At 36.7% G+C, this 18,836-nt stretch overlaps 1 long non-coding RNA gene across 1 annotated transcript in view; it reads left to right on the top strand.

The window, feature by feature from the left end:
* The window catches only part of LOC110260863, a 34,056-nt gene that overhangs the window by 9,355 nt on the left and 5,865 nt on the right, over nucleotides 1-18,836 (top strand). The window lies entirely within an intron of this gene.

The raw sequence follows: 18,836 nt of genomic DNA, 5'->3' as shown, positions 1-18,836 counted from the left end.
ATTACTACTGAGCCATGACAGGAACTCTGGAATGCACTTTTTTTAATATCAACTATTATGGTGTTTTTCTTGAGATACAAAAAGAAAAAAAAAAAGAGGCAAAACTCCAAACTCTTACATGGAATTAATTTTAGTTTATTTCCTTCTGAAATGACCATCCAAATACCTGATATCCCACAGAGTCATAGCATAGACATTGTGGCTAGGCTGATCTTATTTAGAATATCAGTTGTACTTAGTAAATTACTAAATCTATGCTGAGTCTCTTTCCTCATCTGTAAAATCAAAGTAAGAATACAAAACTTGAAAGACTGTTGTACAGACAAAGTGATGTAATGAATGCAAAATGTCTAGTATTACATCTGGCAGATATTATGTTTTCAATAATAGTAGCTAGTATTATTTATTATGCATTCAAGGGCAATGAGTGTTTCTTGAAAGACATTTTGAAATAGGAAGATGAGCCTCTATCACGTGTGTTCTGAAAATATATCCTTTGCATTTAATGACTGACCAGTAGACTATGAATCTGCAACATAAAAATGGTACTTTAAAAGACAAAACTAATGTAATAATGTAGCATTAAGTAATTTTCCTCTGATGCTGATCTTTTTAATAGATTCTGGAGTCAACTATTCAGAATCAAAGAACTCAAAAGGAATTTCAATGGGGAACCAAAAAAAATGATTAAAGTAGTGACAAATAAGACTCAGGATCAGTGAAATGAAAGAAATATTAGTGGATATTTTTCTTTTCTTAGCTTGAGAGTTACTGCATAGTTTCTGTAGTATAGTTGTTAAAAGCACAGGTTCTGAGGTCAGACTGCGTGGCTATGACCCACTTCCTAATTTTGTGATCTTAGACAAATTGCTTTCCCCTTTGCTTCAATTCCCTTGCCTAATACTATGAAGTTGGCCTAAGAATAATAACCCACAGGTTTATTTTTATGCTTCCATATGTTGATACATGTAAAGTACTTAAAATAGTACCTACATCTAGTAGGATCAACAAATTTGTATGATAAAATTACATAGAGAGATGGACAACAATTTCTATTCCTATTTTACATATATGTACAAAGTCCTAATGATTGTGGGGAATTTTTCTTGTGTAAATGACATTCCTGCACCATAGATGCAGCTAGAGATTTTTCTTTTCTTTTGAGTGAAGAGCAGCACAAAACAAAACCAAAAATTAATATTAGCAGATCTATACTATTTTATTTTTCTTACCACTTGCATGTATAATTTTTATAAAACAAGCAGAGAAAATATTAAAAGGTCCATGCCCCTATATCCAAGAAGATTCTTTTCCTCTTAATGCCTGCTTTCAGCTGTATTGCCTGCTTTTGGTTAGATAGATTCTGGCTCACAGTGCCTCTCTCATCATTTCAAAATTAAGAAACTCTGAAAATTGAAAGTTTTTGGGGCAACTTATTTGGTAGGAAAACCCAATATGATCCAAATAATTGCATTTGATTACAAACCACGATCTGAAATAATATGATGTCTTTAGTCATTTTGGTCAATTTCATATGAATGATTATATTGGTCAGGATGAACGAGGTTATGCTGCAGTAATAAGCATTCTCCAATACAGTGGCTGAAAACAACATGTTTGGCATAGTCCCGCAAGAACCTGGGCTGATAGAACATTCACCACCTCAGATATGGCTCACACCAGAGGGGCAGAGAGCTATGGAGGATCTCACATGAACAATTAATACTGGAACTAAGAAATGACATCACTTCTACTCACAAGCAGAACTAGCCACATGGCTTTTCTCAGCCACAAGAGCTATAATCCTACTCTGTTCCTGGAAGGGGAGAGGAGTGGACATCTATTTGGTAAATAGAACTCATGACTATCAAAGTAATGTTTCAAAGCAGAATTATCATGTTGATTACAGGGTGCAGTCCCTGATATCTGGTTGTGGTCTTATAGATTACATATATATGTAATATTTTTTTTTCTAATCCCAAAGATTTTGGACTCAATCCAGACAAGGTTTTAGATATGGAATTAAGAATGCTATGTTGAGCTCTAAAGATCTGAAGAAAAAGACATGGTGCTTATTTTCAGAGGGCTCACAGTCCAATGAGGAAGACAGACATGTAGCTACAAACTTTTAGTGCAGTGACTAATGTGTTCCATTAGAGACTTGATGAGAGTACAGAGGAGGGAGTCAATAGCTAGACCCGGACCAAATAGAATGTTTTGTTTGTTTGTTTGTTTGTTTGTTTGTTTCCTTTTTATGGTCTCACCAGAGTATATGGAAATGCCTCTGCCAGGGATTGAATCCAAGCTGTAGCTGTGACCCCAAAATGCAGCTGCAGCAATGCCAGATCCTTTAAACCACTGTGCCAGCACAGGATTAAATCTGCACCTCCCCAGTGACCCAGCCAGATTCTTAACCCACTGCGCCATGGCAGGAAGTCGATAAATAGAATGGATTTAGAAAGAAGTTATACTTAAGCTGGACTTTGAAGCCTGCCTAATAGGTGGGTTAGCTCTGAAGGGGATGATAAGCATTTCTGATAGATTTTAATAAAAAATGTTTTTGTTGTTGTCACCAGGCTCTATGCTTTGCTCTTTCACAATATATACATAATTTGATTGTACCTGCAGCATTTTAGGGTATAATAAATGTGGTGATGTTTCTGCTAGGAGGAAAAGAGGAGAGTTAGGAGTTCCCATCATGGTGCAGTGGAAACAAATCTGACTAGGAACCATGGGGCTGTGGGTTTGATCCCTGGCCTATCTCAGTGGGTTAAGGATCTGGCATTGCTGTGAGCTGTGCTGTAGGTTGCAGATGTGGCTTGGATCTGGTGTTGCTGTGGCTGTGGCATAGGCCAGCAGCTATAGCTCTGATTGGACCCCTAGCCTGGAAACCTCCATATGACAGGGGTGCGGCCCTGAAAAGACAAAAGACAAAAAAAAAAAAAATGAGAGTTAAGTCAGAATAAAAATTCATGCTCAATCATGGAGGGCTTGGGGTGCCATAGTAAAGCACTTTTAATCTTATTCTGTGGGAATCAGAGGGAATCAACCAAATTTTTTGGAAGGGAGAGTGAAATTTTCTGTTCTTTGAAAAGTTCCTCTGGAGCCAAAAGATAGGATGTAGGAATGTCAAACTCATTGGAAACTGATTTGTGAAAAGAAAAGTAAATCTTCTGTTTTTATATTTCAGTTCTTTCTGATAATGTCTTTTCAATATAGAGCTTATATTCAATATTAAATATAGCTGGGAAAAAATCTTAAACATCTTTACATTCATTTGAGCAAAAAAACATATGAGGGTGTTCCTTATATATATGTTTAGATTTGGGTGACTTCAACTTTTCCTTATGTATGTTGGAATTCTGGAGTCCTTCCTGGTGTCGAATGCATTTGCCACTGCCATTCTATATTTTAATTCATGAAATATGTGAGTAGAATATGACGGATGAACTCTGTGCAAGAAGTGGTGTAAACACCTCCTTAAAAACCACAGCTGTACTTGCATCAAACCTTGAAGTGAAATTGCAGGAAAATCTCTGAAAATGAGGAAAACATGAAAAAATCAAGCAGTTAACATTTGTAGAGGAAACACTTCATTTAGAGAAAGATATGGAATATTTGAGAAACAGTAAAGTCAATTTATTATTGTATATTTGCACACTTTATATAATTATAGCATTTATAAAATATATAGTCCAATAAGAACATGTTACTAAATTATGGAGAATATTTACGAGTCTGTACCAACTTATATTTGTTAATAATACATAAAGTTTAGAATACTTTTCCATGTATTAAATTCAGTGACTAAACACTAAAGTCATTGAAGTGGTAAAAGTAAAAATTATGTTGTGTTTTCATCAAGCAGACATCAGTTGAGAAGCATATTGCACTTGGTTAAATAAAACTAGTTAGTATTGAATACAATGACATGAATTTTTATTACAGGAAAAAAATGATGAAAGGCTTTCCTTTTACTGAAAAATATGTCCCTTTAGAGGAGACGGACTAATAATTTATTGTCTTTGAAATACAATTTCCTTCTTACTTGCCTAACCCTATAGACCAACATAGAATGGAATAATGGAGTGAACTGGAATCTTGATTGAAGGAGATATGGATTCAAATAAGATTCTGCTACTTATTAGCTATGGTCTTGAAAAGCTGGTTAAAATCTCTTTTTGTGCATGTTAACTGGGGGTCCTGACATCTAACAGACAGGGTTGTGCATGTGAAAGAAGTGATGCACAGTCAATTCAGGACAAAGGAGCCACTGTAAAAAGAGCTGTCTTACCATTCTGATTTCACTGCAGTGGTCTGCCACCTCCCCCACAGAAATCCCATCTTCTTGATGTTTGTCATCCTTTAGGGAGAACAAAACTTGCATTCAAAGAAGTTGGGAATAAAAGTATTCCTAAGACAGATATCACATTTCATGGCTGTAATAAGAAGAATCAGTTGATGTATCCATGAAGTAAGTTGTGATACAAAGAGAAAAGCAGGATATTAATTGGAAGCAACAGAATGCCATGCTGATGAGCAGGATAAGGGTACAAAAAAAAATCAATCTCAACTTGATATCTATGATATTGCTGTTAGGTTTGCAGAGGGAAGCATGCATGAGGCCAAGCTAGTAAAGCAAAAGAGATTTATTAAGGCATCAGAGGGCCACGGACTGAGCTCAAGATGGTGCCAGCTCTGACTGTGAGGAAGTGCCAGGCTTATAAAAGATCTGGGTCTGGAATCTGTGGCTGAAAGGACTTCGTGATGGGAACTTGTGACAGGAAAAGTAGGAAAAATAGGAAAAAAAGAGGGATAGGGAAGTCAAGTCCCATGACAGGGGTGCAGTGAATCCTTTCAGGAGGTTAATCTATGCAGATAGTTGTTTTCCGCAGGCCATTGTTTCTTGCTGCCCAGCTGGAGCCTCCACATTCTGGAACAGGGTGTCCACAGTAGGTCTCCAAGGTGAATAGACACATTTGGGGGTTGGGGGTCTGTCTCCATCCTCCTGGGACCCTATCATTTGTGATGTATGAGAAATATATATTTGGTCTTCAACCTAGTTCCTGGCACAGAGCTCCTAAAACCTGTGGAATCTTTTGTGATAAGAACTATAAAGGTATCACTGTTTTGTTAATGAGGTGACTTTTGGAAAAGCCTTCAGGGAACCTAAGGATTAAGGCTGGTTGCTCAGTGAACCAACCATATGATTAGAAGGTTGGAACTTTTTGAGTACCATACTTCCACCCTTAGGAGAGAAGAGCTGGAGGGCAAATTGGTAGTCTATATCCAGTCATTTAATCAATCATGACCATGGAATGATGCCTCCATAAAAAACCAAAAGGAAAGGGTTCAGAGAACTTGGAAGGCACTGGGAGAGTTGGCAGGCCTCGAGAGATCAGGGAATATGATCGCCCCTTTCTGAGTTCTATGAGCCTCTCTAGCAAATTAATGGAGCCAGAGGAGGGAGGTCTTGAGAAACTCTGATTTACAGCTGTTCCCCCAGAAGTACAAGTCATGATTTGGAATTGCTAGTGGGGTATAAAATCCCAGGAGGTGGCTGTAGAAACCTCCAAACTGTAGCTCATCGGTTAGAAGCACAGGTAGGAACTTGGGCTCGCAACTGGCATCTGAAATGGGTGGGGAGGAGGGTGTCAGTCTCTTAAGTCGAAACCCTTATGTTGTAGAACCTGATGTCATCTCTAGGTGAGTCGTGTCAGAATTAAGCTGAATTGTCTGACACGAGGCTGGTGTCCAGAATTTTGCTCCCTGGAGGTGTGGGGGACCTCCTCCTTCCCTCTCCACCCCCACAATGGAATTAGGTCCAGAATCCAATTTAATATCAAAACTTCACATCAGAGGGGACCACAGTATCATCAGTGCTTTAAAATGCAGAGGCCTCAAGATGATATTCTCTCTTCCTTTTCCTTTCTTCCAGCCCAACACCTCTCATTTTCCCATTCAAGCAATTTATGTCCATTAAGTTATAAAGACTTTTTCTCCCTGCGTTTGAATCCACTTTTTTCCCATCCTGGTTCTGTTTATAACCTGGAGGCTATGGTACCATGTTTCCCTGGTTCTTCTGATACTGCCCTGCTCATCAATTCTTGGTCAACCCTCATAAGTATTTTTTCCCGCTACGTGTTCCTCAAGGTTTTGTAATTCCTAGGATGCTATCCTCTATATTTAGCTCACATTTTCTAGGTGTGCTTCTGGTTTCATGATCTGGACTATCACTTACCTGTGTGTTTATTCCTGGGGAACGAATATGTGTACCTGTGTTCGTTTCTTATAGCTGCTATAACAGTCAGAAGGTTAGTGGATTAAAGCAATACAAAGTTACTCATTTATAGTTCTGGGGGTAAGAAGTCTAAAATCAGTTTCATTGGGCTAAAGTCAGGATGACAGTTTTCACTGGGCTGAGGTCAAGATGTCAGTAGGGCTGGTTCCTTCTGCAGAGCGGAGGGGAGAATCTCTTTCCCTGTTTTTCCCACCTCCCCTTCCACGTCTACAGTCCTTGGCTCCTGGCCCCTTCCTCCACAGGCCACGGTGGCAACATCACCTTCTCTCTCCTTTCTGATCTCCGCTGCTCTCTCGGACTCTGACCCTCGTCACCTTTTTATAAAGAACTTGAGGGTAACATTGTGCTCACCTGGATAGTCCAAAATAACCTTCCCATCCCAAGATTTCTAATTTATTCCTCTCTGTGAAGTCTCTTGTACCAGGCAGATTTCCAGCCATCGAGGCATGAGTATCTCTGGGGAGTCACTTTGCAGTTTACCACAGTACCTAAGACTCAGATGAATATCTCCAACCACACGTTTCACAGTCCTTTCTTTCTTTTTTTTTTTTTTTTTTTTTTAAATTTTATTTTTTTATTTTCCCACTGTACAGCAAGGGGGTCAGGTTATCCTTACATGTATACATTACAATTACAGTTTTTCCCCCACCATTTCTTCTGTTGCAACATGAGTATCTAGACATAGTTCTCAATGCTATTCAGCGGGATCTCCTTGTAAATCTCTTCTAGGTTGTGACTGATAAGCCCAAGCTCCCGATCCCTCCCACTCCCTCCCCCTCCCATCAGGCAACCACAAGTCTCTTCTCCAAGTCCATGATTTTCTTTTCTGAGGAGATGTTCATTTGTGCTGGATCTTAGATTCCAGTTATAAGTGATATCATATGGTATTTGTCTTTGTCTTTCTGGCTCATTTCACTCAGTATGAGATTCTCTAGTTCCATCCATGTTGCTGCAAATGGCATGATGTCATCCTTTTTTATGGCTGAGTAGTATTCCATCGTGTATATATACCACATCTTCCGAATCCAATCCTCTGTCGATGGACATTTGGATTGTTTCCATGTCCTGGCTATTGTGAATAGTGCTGCAATGAACATGCGGGTGCATGTGTCTCTTTTAAGTAGAGCTTTGTCTTCACAGTCCTTTCAAACTAAACGAGTCAAAATTGAATTCACGCTATTGCTCTATCTCCTAGACCGAATTCCTTTTTGTATTCCATATCTTAGTAGTTAGTCAAACCATCGTCTCTTTGTTTAACCCAAGTCAGAAACCTAGGGTTCACCTGACATTTCCTTCATTCTCCGCATGTAGTCAGTTGTCACTTCCTACTTTTCATTTTTTTTCTTTCCATCCCACTAACACTGATTTGTTTCAAGTCAAAATCTTCTGTTTCCTTTTAGTCTTTCACTCTCAAGTGCATCATCCTTGCTGTCATCTAAATAATTCACAGAAAGCAAATCAGATCATGTCATCCCCTTACTGCATTGCTCCTCCCTTCCCCATGTCTCCATTACGTACAACATAAAAATAGGAATTTATCTTACGGTGTTAAGAGAAGTGTAATCCTATTAAAATATAACCACCTTAAAGGCAAATTTTGCAGTTTCTTCTTTGCCTTCTACTACCTAATAGAGTATCTGGCTCTGCTCAATAAATGTTTGTTGACTGGAACCAAAATTTCGTATCATGAAGTAAAAGGTTGTGTGTGATGGAGCTGTTCCTTGCTCTCTTGTTGAACCGTATCACAGCAAGAACAGAATTTATACACTAGAGCAGACCACACTAATGTTTTCATGAAAACAATTCTTTCCCCTTCCTTCCTGTGACAAAAATGACTATTTCTCAGCCTCCCTTGCAAATAGGAGTGGCTACTGTGTTGTAGGCAAATAGAAGTGAGTCTGCTTCCAGGATGGAAAGGACTATCCCATACTTTGTCTTAACCTTCTTTCAACATAATGCCAAAACCTGTGAAGAACTTGGAAGCCACACATTGATGATGCTGGAGATTTGAGATAGAAGGATCCTGGTTCCTGAGTCACCACTTTCAGCAGAGCCTCTCTGCTATCAGGAGCATTCATTTTGATAGTACAAGTATGAGAAAAATGAACTTCTATCAGATTTGAGCCAATGTCAGGTTGGTTTGTTATAACAGTTAGCCTGACTTTGACTAGCATGCATGCCATCCAGGATCAGAACTCTGACTTTGTTCTTGTAGTCCCCTCTGTCTGGAAAAGTCAAGTCTCGCCATTGTCATCATTCCAGATTCAGTAAAGCGTTCCTCTTCTAGAAAAACTTCCTTGGGACCCACGTTTTTGAATAGAAGCGTCTTGTTCCCATAGGATGTAAACTTAGTCCTATGAGTATGATTCAACATTCAATTGAAATTACGTTCATCTACCTTGTTTTACCAACCTCCTCAGCCAAAACTGACGTCCCATAAAGGGCAGAAAACAATTGTTTTGTGCCTTCAGCCAGGAACACACAATGCCAGGCCAAAGATACAGAATGGTTGCAATAACCCGGCAATAAATTCTAGCTGGACTAACCTCAGTGCAATTTCCTCACCTATAAAAATAACGTAATTCAGACCCCATATGGTTACTATGATGATTAAGTGAGGCAATATATGCAAAGCACCTGGCACATAGCAGGTGCTTACTAAGTGTTCTCTTTCATTCCTTCACAGGGCCTCCCTTAACTACTTGGGAGTTAGTTATGAACTTGGTTCATCGTTTCATCTTTTTATTTTAATTCTCTCCAGTCAGGATTACAATTTGCCTCTCAAAAATCTGAGAGGCAAATGAATGTACATTTGCCTTTCTTTCATCTAAACTACGGTCTCCTAGACACAACTCTGTTTTATCCTTTGTCTAGCCTCATTGCACCTTGGACAGAGGAGGTGTTCAATATATATTTTTTAAGTTGGCTGAGATCTCTCTATATGTATTCTATTATGTTGCATTAAAAACAGCTCCAAGGCCTGGTCTCCATGACAGACAACAAATCTTTGGCCAAGAAATAAGCCAGTACATAAAACATGCTGTCAACTTGGCTTTCCTACTAACCTACGCAGGTGTGTCTACGTTTAGGGCAAAGAATATTATGGAATATCAGTGCCAATTTAAAGGGAGTGGAGAGTGGGGTGTGTATTATGTATGTTACAGATAATCTGTAAAACGTAAAATTTTCTAATGCTTAGAAACCATTTCCTAAATATTCTGGCTGTGCTCTAGGAGCACACACATACACACTGACTCTAGAACCATATGAAGTTGTGTCATGACTTGACATATAGTCAAGAGTCTTTTTATTTGACATCTTCCAAGCTCCTCCAGTAATACAGCCACTCTTACATCCATCCTTCTCTAGCAATATTCTGCATTCATCAGTCCAATTTACACATGTCGTCAGAGTCACAACCCCAGAGAAATGCTGGGAAGTGGTCCAGTTTACTAAGAGTGGTGAAAAGAAGGAGTATGCAGGAGATGAGAGAGAGAGATGAACTAAAGGCAATCTTGAGACTACAGTACAAATGGTAAGAAGAGCACGGGCTCTGGAGTCAGACCAATGGTTTCAGTTCTAGTGCTGCCTCTTGCTTTATGAGGCAAGTAGGATCAAACGTTTGAGAAGTATTTATTTGCCTCATATGTGCCAGACACTGGATTAGGTGCTCAGGAAAGAGCAGTGGACAACATAACACAAAAATTCCTTCTGGACCTTCCATTCTCGTAGGTGAAGGCAGACACTGGATAATAATAATAAAAACATGTGGAAGTTGGTGAAGTGCTCTGAGGAAAAGTGAGAAAGAATCAAGGAGGTAGATAAGGAATGTGGGAATAATTGCTGGTGAATTTTTAACAGGAACATGAGGAAAGATCCCACTGAGAATATAGCATTTGAGAAAAGACTTTTCAAAGGCAAGGGAGAAGGTTTTAGAAGCACAGGGGAAAGAGCTTTTTAAGAAGGGAACAGCAGTGCAAAAGCTCTGAGCAATGCAAGAGGAGAGGAAGGTGAATTTCTTATAGGCCCTTAGGTAGTTGCAGGGACTTTTGTTTTATTTGAGTGAATAGGAAAGCAATGAAAATGATTTGAGCAGTGTTGGCGTATTAGGACTTCTGTTTTCCTGAGATCACTCTGGTTACTGTGTTAAGAGTAGATGGAAATCGGGTGAGGGCAGAAGAATGAGACCAGATAGGAGTCTAATGCAAAAACCCAGCCAAGACTTTGAGAAGAAGTTTTACCAGATGGTAGCAAGGGTGATCATAATAAGAAGTAAATCCCAGAATATATTTTAGACAATAGAGCTAGTAGGCTTTGTGAGTGGATTGATCATTGGGAATAAGGGAATACACTCATGGATAACTTAAAGACTTCTAGTCTGATTAAGCAGAAAGGAAGAGTCAACATTAACTAATAAGGCAAAGGTGATGGAGCAAATTTTATCGAATAAGGGCAGAAGCTAGTCCAGTTTGTTAAGTTTAAAAAGCCATCATACATCTAAAGCAGTGAGATACATGAATGCCAAGGTGGAAAGGTCTGAATTGGAGATAAAGAAGTCAGTTCAGCATCTAAGTAGTATTTACAGGAATGAGATTAGGTGAAATCAGTATGTGAGTGCATATAGGCAGAAAAGTTCAGGATTGTAAAGCATAGACAGTAATGGAACCTACCTCAGCGGTTCATTGTAAGGATTAAATAAGTTGTAACTATAAAATGCTGAAGGCACTGTCTGGTTCATAGTAAGTCCTCAATGAATATTAAATGTACTTGGTTTGCTTTAAACACAGTAGAATGAGACAACCTTTTTCAGATATCATGAACCACAAATCATGTTTTTCAATGAAGACTCTATTAGTTGACACAACACACTTCTCATACATAGTTGTCTCTCAAGTGTATTTTTCTATGGCAGTCTCATAAAATATATAAAATGACTGATATTTAATATACAATTGGAACAGAGCAAGGCTTTTGTTTATTCTGATCTTTCCTCCAAAGGAAAGTGTTATTTGTTTAGTGTCTCTATTCTATATTCTTCCATGATATCCTGTCGCATCTCTCTCTCACATCATTTGTCTCCATACATCATAAACTATATGTCTTACCCATTATGTTATGAAATTCTTGAGGATACAGATGTGTCTTATTATTATCTTTGCTGTTCTAGGGCATCATTTTTGCCAGGAACTCAAGCACCACTCAATAAAGATTTGATGAAGGAATGGAATGGATGGGGAGATATCAACAATAAGTTAGACATTTTACTGGGGCTCTTTGAAGTTAATTCATTTAATCCCTACAGAAGCCAGGCTAGATTGGTAGTATTAGCTCCATTTACAAGATGGAAAAATGTATTCTTTTGTGGCTCAGTGGATTAAGGATCTGGTGTTTACACTGCAGCAGCTCAAATGCTGTGGTGTGGGCTTGATCCCTGGCCTGGGAATGTCCACAGGCTGTGGGTGTGGCCAAAAGAATTAAAAAAAAATAGATGGGAAAATTTATGCACAGAGGCAAATTGATGTGCTTGAGATGAAAAAAGTAGTTAGGTGTAGTTTTGTATTATAACACAGGAACATTCTGTGGCCCAAATGTTCCCTGCTTTTTCCAAAGTCTCTTGCCAATGTCTAACTTTCTTTTTTAGTATTTATAAAAGATGATCATTGATGCTTGACTGGAAAATTTCAAATTGGAAATTACAAATTAATTACAAGTAAATCCATGCTATTGTTAGGTAATTTAATGGATAATAACCCTTGTAGATATTGAGCCAGAAGGAGAAAAATCATAAAAAGATGATAAACGTTTCATACAGATATCATTGTGAACAATCACAAACCTACAGAAATTCAAAAGTACATGGCACTTGGGGATATTTTTTTCTGAACTAATCAAGCGTATGGTTCCGACATGGTGCCCATTAAACACTTCAGTGTATATTCATCACTAATGTTACCTTACACAGCCACAATTCCAAAATCACCATCAGGAAATTAACATCAATAAACCATTACCATTTAATCTGAAGACCCCATTCAAGTTATGCTAGTTGTTTCAACAGTGTCTATCATAGCACAAGAGTCCTGTTCAGAATCATGTTATATTTGGCGGTCATCGCACTTTAGTTGTTTCCTTATGGACAGTTTCTCAGGCTTCATGATCATGATGCTTTGGAAGATGACAAGCAGTTTATTTTGTTAAAGTGTCTCAGTCTGGGTTTGTCTAATGTTTTTTGATGATGAGATTCAGGTTTTATATAATTGATGTATTGTTGGATTTTTCTCATTGCATCCTCTTAGGTATACAATTTCAATTAGTTCCATGCTGTTGATACTCATTTTGATCATTTGATTGAGATAGACTTCTCCACCTAACTTTTTTGCCCTTTATAATTAATAGGAATTTTGTACACACATTGTCAATATTTTATTCCACAAAAGTTAAATGAATCCATCTCTATTTATAACAATATGATCTAAGTGTTTCTTCTTCTACTTCTTCTGTCAGTGTGTTATCACCTATTTCTATCAATTATTTTAATATTCAAATTTTCAGAAATTTGGTTTCTGGTAGTCCTTTTCAAGCCGGCTTCTGTATCCCTTTAACATGTCCTAATCATTTATGAAGCACCTTCTGTTTCCTGGTATAAGAAAATGTTCCAGTCTCACTTGTATTTTCTCTGTTCCAGTCTGGATAAACAAAAGGACAAGCAGCAAGTGGTATTCTTAAAAGTCAAAATATACATGCTTGTTTCCAATGTATTATTTTAAATTTTCTAATAAAAGGTTTTTCTATATTCTTGTTATACTTCAGATTTTCCATTCAAGCTTCTAGCAAATGATAGTCATAGAATGAGTCTACAGAGATGTTTTTTCACCTCACAGTTGCAAGTTTGTCTGCATTATTACATTGTGTGTCTAAACATAGAAATGAAGAATTTTAGGGTTCAAAGAGTCCTAGAGATGGTCTCAGCTTTCTCCCATTGCAGAGATCATTCTATAGATTCTTGATTGACTCCCACCCAGTTTCTTTAAACCATTGTCTTTGCTACTTTTCAAGATTAAGTTGCTCCATGTTGGACAACCCTGATCTTTTTAATGGAATAAAAATATCTATTTCTCTGCCTTCTACCCATTGGTACTATTTCTACATGTCGGTACAAGACAAAGGATATACCACCTTTTCTACGTAACAGCCATTCAAATAATTAAGAGCTTTGGTGCCTGCTTTGCTGGCCATCCAGTCTTCCTGGATCCTGGTAAAATACCTTTAGTTCCTCATTTGCTTGTACCATAAAAGTGCATTAATCCACTAAAAAGACAGAAAATATTCCAAGACTCGAGTATTTCCATTTGACCTTAATTATATAAAATTGCCATTTTGCATTTGGAGTATTTATGAAACAATTGCTCTGGGTTATTTCAGTGAGAGTGAATCTCAGTTGGAATCAGGACCCATGTTACTACAAATTCAGACATTTCTTGTGCTGTAACTGATATGAACTGTAAAGTCTACAGTTTAAAACCTATATACAAATATACTGCAACATAGGCATTTATTTTAGTATTTTAATAATGCATTGCATTTCACATTCTGTATTTCCAGTAGTTCATCTATTTTAAGTATGAAATAATTCATTTTCTACTGTGATACTGAATAGTAAATAGTTTCCTTGAAAGAAATTTTTTAATGTTAAGCTAACTGCCAGATATAGGTGAAAAAAGGAAAACTGAGAACATTTCAGGCCACTAGAACTTTAATTAAATTCCAGACCCATGAGCCCTCTGTTGAGACGAGCTTACTCCTGATCCCTCATTTGCAGCCTTAGGAGTTTAGAAAAAAACATTATTCAATTCCACTGCCATGGAGGTCCAGCAGGTGACTGCAAACTGTGGTGAGAAAGAAACTGTGATACTGTATCAAAATGTCCTGGAATAATTCTCTGGGTGTCTCAAACATTTTGAAAAGAGAATGTCTTTAGGAAAACTCAATACATCAGCTTACGACCTTCTCCGAACCAGAAAGAATCTTAAGTAATTATGAGAAACCAGTGGATATTACTTTAAGCTCTGATTAGATCAATGACTTTTTAAACTGCAGTTGAGAAATAATTGCACACTTCAGGGTTTCTTTGACCATAATGTATGATTATTAGTAGGACTGTGCCACAATTTTTACTAATTGTACCATATTAAGTTTTAATCATGATGTGTTTTTAAATTGGCCCTGGTCTCTGACTATGTTATGGTATTAGAATATATATCTCCTACTCTAATATGTATGTGTGTGTATATGTGTGTGTGTGTGTGTGTGTGTGTGTGTATATCCTTTTTTCCAGAGGAAAAACGTATGTTCATATTTCCCTTTTGCCAAGGAAAGGGAGAATGAAATAATAACAGAAGTGATGGAAACAACCAAAGGCATTGCTACGCTAACAATTTATATTTGCATATTCATTCTAAAAAACAAATAAGGAAACAGATGCAGCACCCTAGTCTCCCTACAAAAGGTGACTCCTTGTGACAGATGTGGAATCAATCGGTTAATTCAAGGAAAAAAATGCAGACTCTAGTCATTTCACGTGGGCAAGCAGAACATTAACTTTTAAATATAGAACTTCTTAAATTTTGCAATACGTTCTGATGTCTTTTATCTTTTTTCTTTCTAAATGACACTTTTAAGTGACATTTAAAATAAACTGTCTCCTAAAGGAAAGAATATTGTCTCAAACTGATAAACCTATTGTCCGTGGAGAAAGGATGGTAAATTGGATGCAAGTTATTTCATTTTAAAATTCTTGACAATGTAGCTTAATTTTGTAGTTTAAACAGGTGTGATTAAAAATTTTGATACTTTTCCAAAAATAATTGATCTTTATGTAGGAAAAAACTTCTTTTAGCTTATTCAACAAAAAATGGTTTCATACACTCATTTTTTCCCCCTTGTCTTCTGTTAAGATTATTTAAATTTGGCAATGGAAGTAACAAAAAATATTTCTTAGCATGTTTCATAATGAACCTTGGTGTCTTTCTCAATAAAGAATAGTTTTTCAAGATTTTTCCTATAAAGCTAAATCACAAAAATAACAACAGAAACATCATCAAGATCAGAGAAAATTTAGTAATTCTTTGCTTTTAAAATTTACGTATTTTCTTTTTTATTGAAGTGTCGTTAATTTACAATGTTTTGTTAGTTTCAGGTGTACAACAAAGCTATTCAGTTATTTATATATGTGCATGTATGTAATATGCTATATATATGTATGTTATATACTATATACATACGCTATATATATGTATATGTATATATAACTATATACATATATATATAGTCCTTTTCAGATTATTTTCCATTATAGGTAATTACAGGATTTTGAATACAATTCCAGTGTAGTCAAAGGAGTCCTTGTTTATCAGTTTTATAAATAGTAGTGTATATATTTTAATCCAAGACTCCTAATTTGTCCACCCCCCCCACCAGTTTAGCAATTCTTGAAACACTTATACCTGTGGTGTACAAACTTTTGCCTAATTATTATTGAGACAATCAAATGTTCACATGTTAAAGGATTCCACAGGATAGATATTTTAAAATTTAAATTTTACCACTTCCTATATTTTTAGATTTCCACCTTCACTGAAAGTAAATTTCAATATAAAGGATATGAAGGATTTAAATAAAGTAGCGATATATAATTATCAAGGAAGAGTGAAAATTTAAATATTCTGAAAATTGATTTCAGGGGTACTTGTGCAAAAGGAACAGATTTGTTGGTGTAAGTATTTTTCTTATCAATGCTTCATCCATCATTGTTAATAACTTGAAAGCTTTAATTTCAAAATGTATGAGATGTTGAAAAATAATGCCAAGTAATAAGTACTTAATACTGTAAATTTTATTCTGAATCACCGAAAATATACTGAAAGAGACTATTTAAAAATGTCATGGATTTAAAATTTAGTTTTTCGTGTTTTTTTTTTTTAATTTAAGTAGTGCCTGGTTCTGCTGTATGTCTCCTGCCATTTGTGTGCTGGAGACATTCTGCTTTCCTCCTCTAATGAAATGCATTAGTCAAGAGCTCAGTGACCTCTGACAAGGCTCAGTATGGGATTATAGCCTGACAGGAGGCAGCTGGAAGAAACACTTGACAATTCACACTTAGAGTAATCCCTGAAAATTGCGGGGCAGTTATGAGGAAGTAACAGTTTGGCTCCCTTGTGAAAAAGACTAATAAAAGAAATTTCAAGTAGAGTTTTGGGACACTAACTCTAGGTTCTAAATTAAAACTAAATGATCATGGGCTGTCAGTACCAGTCAGTAGGGAACACATTTTCTTGAATAGATTCAATCTACCAACCTATTTCCACCAGCTACCACTCTAGTCCGTTAATAGAAGCCTCATTTAGCCAATGGATTTTCTATAATTGACTAACTTTTTTAATAGAGTGTTAACACATCTCACATGTAAAAGCATTTCAGCTAGGGCTTAGAGAATAATAGTTGTAATCAGAAATATAAAATGGTCATTTTCTGTAAAAATTATCACAAAAAATCAATAATACAGATTTTTACATGTTGACTTAATACTTTTCTAACAAACCATTTTATCTAAAATGCATATTTTCAAATAATAACTGCTCTGCTATAATTATGCTTAAAATCCCATTATCTAACAGCAAACTATTTTGGAGAAATAATTTGGAAGAGTAAATTTGTTAAATAATTTAAATTATCATACATTTGATACATATATAATGATTAATATGCCTATATTTTTTAAAGAACAGACAACTTAATTCCTCTAGTTACCTTTTCCTCTAAGTCTCAGAATATCAGCTTTCTTCTATCTGCTACGACTTTCTTGCATTTGTGACTGAAATCTACCCCCAAACAGAGACATGAGCATCAGACTGCTATTTCCCTGGAAATTTTACTATTTTTTTTAATCTAATTTTGAATTTTCATCATGCACAACATATGTCGATTTGTACCTAACTGGCACTCCATAAATGCATGATGGGTTGATATAAGTAACTCATGAGCATTGTTCTCATAATTGTTCAAGTTATACTGAAATGGTTTTCCCAGAACATTCGACAAATATCTGATATTGACTCTGTGCCACAACTCTGCTAAAGTCTGAATTCTACTTTAGTAAATGTTCTCAAAACGTTTTTCACTTTCTACTGAACTCATGGGTTGGCCTCTACCTTTACTCCTTGTAAGGTTACAATGCATTAAAAAAAAGCAACAGGTTTATTTCTACCTGCAAACCTAGTGTCTAATGTACGCATCTTTCAATATTTGTTCTCTCAGAGCTTCTTAGAAAACTTGCTCAATCAGGACCTATCTTAATTCAGGCTCAATGTCCAAACTAGGTCCGCTTATTTTGATGACCTGAAGACGGCTAAAGGGAAGGAAGGAGACAGAATGTGTGCTCAAGCCTCACTGATGGGTGACGTCCCGACTCCTTTTTCAGAACTAGACTTTGGGGTGTGCTCACTGCCTGCGTGTAGGGAGAATGAGGTCCTGGCAGCAAAAGACTAGGTGGGAATGGCTGTGCAGCAGCTGTGGGATGACGTGGGTGGAAGGGTCTCCTGGGTCTCCTCTGCCATATGTATTAAGAGTTACTGATTTAGTCCATGTGTCTCTTCAATAAGAGAACGACTTGCTAGATGATCAAGTTCAGAGTCGTTATCTTAGTTGAATGTTACTCAGGGGAATGACAAAATCTTGCTGAGTTTAGTTTTTCACTTCCCCACTCCATTTACATTGTATTGGAAAATGTTAGGAAGACCTGTTCTTTATTGATGGATTTCTATTTACTGGGACCTGTTGGAACAACATCATGCTACAGGGGACTCAGAGGGTAACACGGGGTATCCTGCTCTTTCCAGTTCTTGAAAATTACTTTCGGTGATTTGTCCTCATGGATTGTTCATTTTGACTTTTTTTTTTTTTTTCCTAAGGATTGATATTTTTCCCATTCTTGATGAGATTCTCAGGCACCGTGTTAAATGGGTTAAGAGCCTTGGACTTTACGTAGTAAAACCCTGACTCTGACCCTTGTAAAGTATTTGACCTTAAGCTACTTGTTCAGCTCCTTCAAGGCTTGCCTTCCCTCCTCATTGGTAAAATTTAGATTAAAATCCCACAATTCTTAAGATTGTAAATGTTAAAAGGAGTGAATATAACTGCGTGTATTTTGGAAAATCAAAAGCTTCATGGTCATTTAAAATATTAAACTCTTTCACTTGTTTCTTCCTTTCACTTGCTTTTTTAATGCTGATAGATGTAACAAAACTGAAACTGGATTATATTTAAGCTTTCTTTCAGAAAAGCTTAGGTATAATACTATCTAAAGGACATTTTCTATGATTTTTGAAAAAATCAAAATCAAAATCACCCTGAGAGGTTAGGTTTTGGATTTTAGGGCTGCACAGGCTCTCATACCCACTCACAATATTTCTTTTGTGGGGTAGGTATGGCTGAAAATAATGATGAGAAACCACACATATATATTTTTTCTGTTCTGAGA

This window comes from Sus scrofa, chromosome 5, assembly GCF_000003025.6.
Source record: "Sus scrofa isolate TJ Tabasco breed Duroc chromosome 5, Sscrofa11.1, whole genome shotgun sequence".
Lineage (NCBI taxonomy): Eukaryota > Metazoa > Chordata > Mammalia > Artiodactyla > Suidae > Sus > Sus scrofa.
The sequence above is the reverse complement of the archived record's forward strand: the minus strand, read 5'-3'. Positions and strand labels throughout refer to the sequence as shown.